The 10709-nt window shown below is 41.9% G+C and overlaps 1 non-coding gene across 1 annotated transcript; it reads left to right on the top strand.

Moving 5' to 3' along the window:
- The first annotated feature begins 9801 nt into the window (after positions 1-9801).
- On the top strand, positions 9802-9945 carry LOC147888135 (U4 spliceosomal RNA). Its single transcript, XR_015543180.1, has one exon. It is a non-coding gene; the product is annotated as a U4 spliceosomal RNA (small nuclear RNA).
- Positions 9946-10709: the final 764 nt, after the last annotated feature.

Raw genomic sequence — 10709 nt, 5'->3', positions numbered from 1 at the left:
CTCTGGCAATAAGACTGTCAGGGAGCTCCAGAAAGCGGCTCTCCACGGTCAGGGCATAGATATTGAGGATGCCGATGTGGGATCCCTCAATATTTAGGCCCACCCAAAGCGCTCCGTCCTGGGATCAAGGTGCCAAAATTGCACACATGCTGTACAAGAGAAGCGTCAATGGAGGTACAAACACCTCCGCTCCTCCCCTGCTCGCCAATCGACGGTTCCCAATAGGTGTGGGAGTGCCCTGTGAGGACCTTCCCACACTTACTCGTCTGAGAAACTGAAAGCTTGTGTTCCTGTAATAGGAGCACATCTACCCTTCCCACCAAAGCTGGCTGGAGCTTCTGTCTGAGCACCATCTTCCTAGGGCCATGGGTTCCAGATGAGTGGAACCCATTGACATTCCAAGAGATAATGCGTATACTCATGAAGAGGAGAGATGGGCCGCAAACAGCTGTCTGCTTGCGGTCGATGTCGAGGTGGTCAGAGGATGTCTTGTTGCAGACGAAGGTGCTTCTGCAAGGGTTTCGAGGGTGAGGCCAGATCATCGGACCCATCCTCTAAAACCTTTAGAAGGGGGGAAAGGCCCTTCATCCCATGGTGGTAAGCTCTCTCTAACCAACTTGAAGCCTCCACCAGAGAGACTGTAGAAGCCCGCTACCTCTGAGGTCCTCCAAGGGCGGAGCCCTTCTGCATAGATCCACTCCAAAGGCGATCAAATGATGACCAAAAGATGAAACCGTTTGGTGCTGTGGCGCCATCTCAAACGAACGTCTCCCTCCTTCCATTGTTGCTGAAGAAGCTCCGCTGCCCTCGTATCAAATATGCCCAACACTTAGTTTCATGATGACCACAACCTTTGCATTCCTTACAAATGATCACCCTCCTTCGTGGCTTGCGGCTTTGTTGGGGCGATGCTTCCACTCGCTTCATGCATGATTGAAGTACAAGCTTCATGTGCCAAGAAATCAACAACTCGAGGGATATGCTAAATTTTTACCTCTTCAAATTGTTGGCAAAGTTTCAATGCTTGTTGATGTTGTGGAGCCAAGCCTTTGCTCCGCACCTTCCACCTTCCACTAACTTGTTCACACATGAGTTGAGAATCTCCTTGCACCTCAAGTTGCTTGATGCAATGTTCTTGCGCCTTTTGTAACCCAAAAATGTGTGCTGAGTACTCAGCTTGGTTGCAAGTAGTTGCTGGTGTAGACTTGCTATAACAATATACCTCACCCCCTGGTAAAGTGAGCTTCACACCCACACCAGCAGCCTTGGTCGAAGGTTTGTATGCACCATCAAATTGGAGGAGCCAAGATGTCATCACACCAAGACTAAAATCCGGACATCCCAAGTTTCTCGGTAGTCCAAGATAGGTAGAAGGAGAGGGTGGGGAGAATTCAATACTTGAGCAAGACGTTCAGCACCAAATAAACTTGCAATCCTTTGTTGATAGTTTATCTTTAGACCAAAAAGAATTACAACTTGAAGCTCAAAATGAGGCACAAAAGGTTGATTAGGTACAAAGGGATTCCTTGGTCAAAACATTACCACGAGCCCTAGAAACATTTGTAATGAGATCGAGAAGAAATCATTCAAGACGAGCTTATTCATAGGAATTAATAAGCAGATGCGCCAAATCTCCCCCCAAGCTTGGGAAGCATCCCACCCTTCGAAGAATGTCACCCTTTTAATTACCTCCGATGCAGCAAGTAGCTCAATCACCGCACAATGAGTAGAATTGAAATCAAAGTCCTCCCAGTGTATCACTAATTCTTCACCTTGAATCATCCCACCCATCATCTCCTTGAACAATGCATTGTACAATCAGTTGTTGAAGATCGACATGAAGATTAAGAAAGAGATCTCGCTAATTGGTAGCCGTAATGAGCAGAGGACCAAGCACCAAATCCTTGAACTCATCGAGAAGTGACATAAATATCCACCCTCCTCATGTGGCGTGCACCCAAGGAGTGAACTTGAAAAAGTTCAAAATCTATGATCTAGTATCAGATATGAATAGAGCACATGAAATGAAGTACTTTTGCTTTTTACAAGAGAAAACTCCCTACGGTTAGAGAGTTACAGTTCATGAGATTTCACCATATAAGCAATATCTTTACACTTTCATCACTTCTTATTTGCTAGCCCATTGGTAAGTCTTCCTTATGTGAATGGGGAGGTCTTGGGTTCAATTCCCAATCCTTAATAAAAAGAGAGGAGAGGAGAGGAGAGGAGAAGAGATGAGAAAGAGGATAGGGGTGCGAGATCTTTTGCAAGAGCTCGAAAAGTTTATCCACGACGCGCAGGTGCACCAAAAGACGTAGGAACCCAAGAAAACAGTCACGATCGGTCCGCGACATGCAAATGCACTAGAAGACGTAGGAACTCAGAAAACAGTCATGGTTTGTGATTTGTTAATGACGTGCAGATGTGCTAGCTGCAACCAGGGGGCGTGCCGGTGTTGCAGATGTGCATGAGCGGTTTGCAGGTGTTGCAGAGGCGCATGAGCGATTTTGCAAGCACGGTCGATTAGAAGATGCATGGTGCTACGCAAGAACCCAGAAGATGCGCAAGAACTGCAAGCTAAAGGCGCAGAAACTAAGAAGTTCTGCAGCCACAAAGATGGAGAACTAGAGCAAAAGATATGCAGATTGGAGGCGTAGAAGCAAAGAGCCGCACACGGACAGTGCTGCAGAACTACACCTAGCCGTAGGAGTAATGAATTTTACACCACTAGCCGTGGAGATTTCGATCCCAGCAGCCACACCAATTCTATTAGCTAGAAAATAATTTGAGACAAGAGGCTAGATGCTAGGTATGGCGATGCTCGAGGGCCATGGAGGAAAAGGGAACATGAGGGAAGAAGCATTAACATAGGTGGGGAAAAAAAGATTAAGAGGGGTGGGAATGAAGAGAGGGACTATGGCACAAGGGGGAAGAGGGGGGAAGAGGAGCATGTACATGATGGGAGGTGGAATGTAGAGATGGAGACATCAAGGGAAGAGAGTCATGCTTTATTGGAAAGATGGGGGAGGAAATCAAAGTACTAGCTAGGTGGCTTCACAAGAATGAGCGTGTTCCATCAAGGAATAGCCCCCTCCTTTTATAGCCAAGAGAGGGGGTCTCTCCCAATAAATGCATCCTCCCACATGCATGGTCTGTGTGGAAGAGTGTCCCATGTGGGCTAGGCCGTTACGCACTCTCAATTGTGTGCGACAACCCTTTGCCTCATTTTTCCACATACATCAACCCCCATATCCCAAGTCTAAGATACTCCCTTGGCCTCTTCCCAATTTTATAATACGTTCAAACATCTAGGAGGACAAGTGGAGGGTTGGCACAAGGAATCTTACCACCTCATCCTACTTTCCCATTATTTAACTTGCATTCTTATGTTATATGTGCTAATGTTATTGAAAATTTTATTTTTATGTTAGCATGGTTGATTTGGGTAACCATCATTTACTAGTGTGTTACTATATTTTTCTAATGTAAGGTCATTTTATTTGTTATTTATGAAATTGTATATGATGTTAGTTTTGTGTGCTATCATTTTACCATGTTATTGAAAATTTTAATTTTATGTTAGCATTGTTGATTTGGGTAGCCATCATTTATTACTTGATGTTAAGTATATGCGTTTTTGGATTTATAGATTTCAATAATTAGATTTTGTATGCATTGTTGATTTGGGTAGCCATCATTTACTACTTGATGCTAAGTATATGTGTTTTTGGATTTATAGATTTCAATAATTAGATTTTGTATGTAGTAAGGATTCTATTTTTGTTATGCTGTTTGCTAATGCCAATATTATGCTATGTTAGGTGTAAAGTCTATAAAACAATGGAGGCCCCCACAAAAAAGAAAAAGGTGGACATCCGTTTTCAAATTGATGCAAAGAATGCACCAATTATAAAGAGGAATGAATCCTCCTTAGCAAGTGAAACTCATTTAGTAGCTCTTCAAAACATGGAAAAACACATATGGATTTGTGGCTAGATGGGAAAATATATCTAGTAGATCCACAAACTTGTCAGGCTCCTAAATTCCATTGGTTGACCAGCTTAATAAACTTTTTTTGAATGGTTTGTTAGGATATTGTTAGAGGTTGATTGCTCATGGAGAAAGCAGCCTTCACACCCACTACCAATCTTTGCTTAACAAAATAGACAAAAATATTGCAATGTTAGAGTCCTGGAATCAACATTTCGTATCACCTATGCAAGCTACACGCGATCAGATGGCTATTGAAGAAAAATGGTATGATGGCATAGAGAATAAAAATAAGGAACTACAAGTAAAGGTTTAAACATTACATACTCAGTTGGGAGAGCACATTGTAAATGCAATTCACTTATAGATGAAAAACACATCTCTTAAAGATGAGATCAGAAAATTGAAAAAAATGTTAGCATTCGTAAGAGGAAATTGTATCCAATGGATGAAATATCCAAGAGAAGTGGTCACTAGAAGCATCAAGTGAGAGCTCGTAGGACTATTTCAAAACTCATGTCTATCCGTGATGAACACTCTGGGTCTATGGGCGAAGTGTTTACAAAAAAAAAGTTGGGGTTTGCTATACAATGTCCCAAATTCAAAAGTCTAAAATTAGAGATAACATCTGAGTCACTGAACAAAGTGTCAAGCAATTCAATGCAATTAATGCCGAGGAATTCTGTGAAATTGTAGGGATAAGTACAAGGGCATATGGGCTCATATTTAAGAGCTTAAAGAAAGTATTTCTTTCTATAGGAACAAAAGTTAAAGCCTTGCTTCCAAAACCAACTGATGTTGATAAGGCAAGGCATGCTCTCAATTTGGGTGTACTTGATTTAGTTGATGAGCCTCAGCATGTATGTAGTACACTAACTATGAAAGGGAAGGCTAAAGAGTCCAAAGAACTGGAACTCATAGTCAACAAAAACTTTGTGATGGATATTTGAGGAGTTTTGCAAGCCATGGTGAAATTTTATGAAGAATGCAATGGTCAACTAAGGTCATACTAAAGCTTGATGAAAGTGAGGTGGTAAAAGTTCAAAAATTAGAAAGAGTCAAGTTGACATTGATGAATAGAATAGTGGACCTTCAAGTTGAGCTTAATGATGCATGGCAGTTTAGTGTGCAATCAAAACAAGAGATTTGGTGGATGGCTGCATTTGAGGTACCATGGAAATTTGAATTTTGATTTGGTAATGGAAAATACATACAATATTTTGAAATAGAATGTGAATTGGTTTTGTTGGTGCCAAAGGAGTCACATTCAATTTTGAAGTGGTTCTTCAACCAAACTGATATTTCAAGTGTGATCATAGGTCATAACAAATCGATATTTCAAGTGTGATCACGTATATGTCTGCATGGATAATGGATAAAGACAGGTTCAATATATACGCGAGCGACTATCTTGTCGTTGTAAGACATTTCAAAATCCAAGATTCTACTTGTCCAACGTTTGGAGATGTCCTCAGCATCCTTTCGAGCCACTTTATATTACCCACGATTAGTAGGTCGCATTGTGATCCAAGAATATTTCATGTAGTCCATTCCTCATGCTCATACTTGATGTTTTTCAGTATAGTAGGCTGTAAAGTACTTTCGATATCTAGTATCTTCATTTCCATAGCCCTTGCTCCAATACCATATGATTAACAATAGCTCTCATCCTCTCTCTCCTCACCCATAAACATATCTCCCTCAGAATTCACAATGTCTATCTCCAAACTCTCTCAATCTCTCTTCTCCAACTCTCTCCCTCTCTCTCTCTCTCTCTCTCTCTCTCTCTCTCTCTCTCTCTCTCTCTCTATAGATGTCTTCCTCTGACCCTTTCTTTATTTGCCCCTCTTTCCCTCTCTCCTTTAACCGAACCCCAGACACAAACTAACTAACAAATATTTTGAAATACTTCAGCATGGTCTCTCTCTCTCTCTCTCTCTCTCTCTCTCTCTCTCTCTCTCTCTACCTCCCATTTAACCTAACCCGTGACACAAACCAACTAACAAACTTCAACTCTCTCTCTCTCTCTACTTAGTTTATTTCTTACTCTCTTTCCCCTACCCCTCACAGAAACAAAAAAAATACACATATTAGCTCTCTCTCTCTCTCTCTCTCTCTCACACACACACACACACACACACATATCCCCCTCACACAATTCAATAACATAGCAGTTTAAAATATAATCTCTCTCTCTCTCTCTCTCTCTCTCTCTCTCTCTCTCTCTCTCTCTCTCTCTCTCTATCTATCTATCTATCTATCTATCTCCTCCTCTTATCAACCTCAAACAAGAGCTCAAAAAGTTTGAAATACAATTCCTCTCTCTTTTTTTCCCCTCTACCTCTATCTCTTTCTCTCTATTTCTCCTATACCAAAGAAGAAACAACTTTCAAAATAGTGCTATAGCTCAAATATCATTTACTTTTATCTCTCCCTCTTCTTTGCCTTTTACAACAAACATATAGATATTATCACATAAAAACTTACAAATTAAATTTTTGAAAGTAAAATCAATTCATTACCATGAAAATATGTGTCTTTTTAGCTGGTATTGATTCTTTAAGCCTCAAGAAGACATAGAAAGGGTCAAAAATGATAAAACACCCATTTTTCTTCTTCTTCCAAGCAAATTCAGGTCGAACCTTTCATTTCAAAGAGAGAGAGAGGAGCAAGTGGAGAAGGCCCCATATCACATTTTCTTGGGCCTTTGGAGACTTTGGATTTATGTAGGGGTCCCAATTAAGTATTTGTAGTGGTATCCCAACGAATGGGACTAGATTGATTGAGGACAACGAAAGAAGAGCATCCCCTTCTTTTGATACACGGTAAGTAATGCTAGGAAATTTTAGCTCAACTTGAGAGGATGGAGGCCTACTAGCAAATAATGATATGGCAATCTAACATGTTAATCTAATGTGGTTGCTTGTCACATGGGCTTATCTAGATGTAATGATGTGGTAGGTCAGCTTGCCATGTGTCTGTCACTAACACCCATTTAGCCTACTGTGGAGGTCTCTAGCTAAAACTTCTATGTGGAGGAGAAGATCAAGAAGATGAAGGCGTAAGGCTCAATAGCGTAAGTCGAGTCTTGGCTACTACCCTCCCCAAAGCGCTTGTGGATTGAGCCTCCACTTTTACTCTCCTGCCTTGTTTTGTTGAATGTAGCACCTCTACGATTTACAGAGACAGTGGAGGCATAGTTGACGTGATTATTCTTCATAAGTCATTTGTTATTGCAATGTCAGATACTTTTGCTATTGATCCATTGCACCATGTTGGTCTTGTATGTTTATGTTATTCAAGGCGTTGGCTTGCACGTTTCAAGCTTGTGTGCTATATTGATCATCATATTAGACTATGTGTTCTATTGTCATGTTTCTTAGTTGCTCTAAGCTATACGTGAGTTGCTTGTATCCTTGCTACGTTTGTTGCATTGTGTGTTGCACGTGTTGCTTGCATTGATTTGCTACTATTGTAGGTTGTAGCTACTTTGTTGTTGCTGTACGTGTTTGCTTTTCTTGTTTTGAGTCGAGTTGCTATGTGAGGCTACCGTGTCATTGCTGGTTTAGGCATCTCTATTGTTTGTGTCTTTCGCTTGCTAAAGGTCACCTACTCCGTGAGGCTGTATATGTGTGCCTTTGCTACTATTTAGTTACTATAGCGAGGCTATCAAACACCTCTCTTTCTGTTCGAGTATCTTTCACAATAAGACTAAACAAAAAAAAACACTTACTCCCAAAACACTCAAAGGATGATAACCCAAGCAATATAAGGTGCAATAAGAAGAAATCTAATATCATAATGAAGAGAAAACCTGGTCCCTAGATTGGCTGGCCGAACCTGAGTGGCCATCGGTACACATCTCCAATATCTATCCTTGGCCACCAAGGGGGCGCCATATTGAACTAGCACGCTCCCCTCCTCGACCACCACCAACAGATCAAGTCAAGCCTTCTCAACCATCGGTCTGCAAATTGACAGAGGCATATTGGAGCTCACTAAGCATATGTAATAATGCAATTCATAAGAAGAAAAATACGAAATTTGAAACTTGCATATGTGAAGAAACTAGTTGAAGCATATGTAATAATGGAGTTCATAAGAAGAAAAATAAGAAATCAAAAACTGGAATATGTGAAGGAACTAGTTGAAGCATTGGGATCCAATCAACAAGATAATTTCGAATGATGTGTATACTAATGAAATCAAGGAAACTCCTTGGCCTCTTCATATACACATTTGATATGTTATGTCAATCACCCATTACTAAAATTAAAGAAATGGGGAAGCAAACACAAAATACATCGTCAGAGGCATATTGGAGCTTGCTACACACCGTAATATGCTAGAGTGCACAAAGTGGTACAAATGGCTAATGCCCATGCACATGCGAAGTGAGGAAGAGCCTAGGTAAGCTAGTTATCATGTTTGAGCTTCTATAGGAAATGATTGGTAGTGCCACCCAGATTTGTAGGGGTTGCCTGTTTTTTCAAGGAATGAATAGCCATGGCAATGAGTTCGAGGAGAGAGGTAGGTTTTAATTAGGAGAGCACCAAGGGCCAGCTGACACACAATATAGATTCGACGAATGAAAATCCATCATTAACTCTTTGAAGTCTTCCCATGCAACCACGGTAGTATCACCAATGATTATACAACTGTCTTGTCAATAGCGGTTTCCTTCCTCATGTTGGTGATGACGCTACGAGAAAGATCACGAGCTTGAGGGACCGATGTTGGGAATGTGGAGTGACTATTTGCAAAGAAGCAGTTTGTGGCCTTCTAACCTTTCCCTCTCTCACTCGAACTCCTGCACATGATGTCTCTCGCACGTGTAGTGAGCTTGCGAAGCATTTGTAAGCTTCGCTTTGCTCTGCTACTTGCGGGGTTTTTGGATACCTCTCGGCACTTGGTCATGGTACCATCACCATTCAATGCCATTAGCCAAAAAGAAAGGAAAGCTCGAATGGAATAGAGATGAGAGCCTTTGAGTACCAAAAGCCAATTGTTTATAATATTCCTTTCCGTATATTTTTTCCCTAGTGTGGTGGAGAAAAGAAAAAGGAGAAGGGGGATTGTGATATTGTATGCGGCTATCTTTAGGATCGAACCATTTTTCATCGGGAGTATCGTGTGTGATTTTTCATGCTACAACTCTGGTCGATTATGGCATTTGACTTCCAAAAATCTTGAAGTTTGCTTGAAGCCTTCTTGGATTCATATAATTGCACAAGCATGTCCCATATATTCTTAAAGGTTTCGAGCATTCCAACTGGCTAGATAACACCGAAAACTATCTCCTTAGTCCCATACTAGTTGTTTGTTGATCAACATGGCCTCTATATTGCTATTGCATGCCAAGTGACTCAATAGAGGATGCACTGGCTAGCTCTTCCACTACTCACATTAGGATCGATTGCGTGATATGAGAAAGTGGGCAAAGGCGTCAGAATGCCAAGTGTTGGAAACCTTAATTAGTCAAGAGCCTCCCCAAATGTGAATGTTGTCCAGGAAGGATTACCATCGCCATAGCCATAGCTGAAATGCAAACTTCTCTATCTTACAAACATCCCTAAGTACTAATTTTCCTGCTATTGCAGCCCTCGTTCTGCACACTTCCTCCAGCATAGGAGCAGCATTAGCAAGACGATGTGGCTTTGGAAACAAAAATTGCAAGCAAATTGGTATGCTTTATGTGGCTTAAAGTAGGAGGCACCACGTGTGGCGGCGGGAACATATCCCATAAGCAAAAGGGGAAAAATTGTCTTGATAAGCTGGGTATATAACTCTGAGCCCTGCACTAATGGCGTCATCTTTGCGCTTGGGGCAATGACGCAGTTAGTGAGGTTTTGCCGAGACGCGTCAATTGCTGGTTGAAAACTATTTCCAACCCCTCTCTTCGTGCCCTTCACGGGGCCTTAGAGAATTTCTGGAAGGTCCGCCCTAGGCTCGGACCTCTCAATCCAACCATGAAAACGCAATCGCTAGGGCGGACCTCACAATCCAACCATGAAAATGGATTGTGTAAATTGCTCGGTGTCTTGGTTTTATGCCTGTAGTCGCTACTGGAGACTTAGAGATGGAGAGACCCACAACAAGGTAAGGAATTAGGATCTTGTCCGTAGCTTTGTTTTTGCTAGCCCGCTCAGAGTTGATGAAATCTTTATGAAAGTCTGTTATAAAGCATCCTGGGAAATTGTGTGCCTTTTTACCTTTTAAAGTTGCTGTGAAAGCGAATTACTGGACAACTGCTCATAATGTGTGTCGAGTATGAGCGATGGAGACTTGAGCCTCTCCAGACAAGGTGTGGTTTCAAGGTGAAACCACGGCGGGGAGGGCCAATCCCACCTCGAAGACCAAGGGAACAGAAATCTCGATGTTTGAGCAATGCTGACCATCAGAGACCGGAGGTTATGTGGTGCTTAGTTTTGGGGATCCACATCCACAGCTCATCACCAGTCGTCAAGATCCCACCCCCGAGTGAAAAGATCTTCTTTTTCTAACTTCATGCCTTGAATTAAAGAGCAAAAGTTTGCTGAGGTTGAGGGGCCTTAAAGTGTTCTCACACTTCTCCCCTAACCGTGCTTGTGTGTGCTTCACACCGTCCCTGTCCCTATCGCTGGGCCCCTCCCTCCTCCCCTCTTATCACAAGCTCGTGCTTGGATGTCTCTCTACACTGCGAATAACTGCAGTCTGTGGAGCATGCCCCTGTGATGACT

This window comes from Dipteris shenzhenensis, chromosome 22 (assembly GCF_047967505.1).
Source record: "Dipteris shenzhenensis isolate YYH24624 ecotype China chromosome 22, Dip_SZ_1.0, whole genome shotgun sequence".
Lineage (NCBI taxonomy): Eukaryota > Viridiplantae > Streptophyta > Polypodiopsida > Gleicheniales > Dipteridaceae > Dipteris > Dipteris shenzhenensis.
Note: the sequence above shows the minus strand (reverse complement) of the source record. Positions and strands in the feature narration are given on the sequence as shown.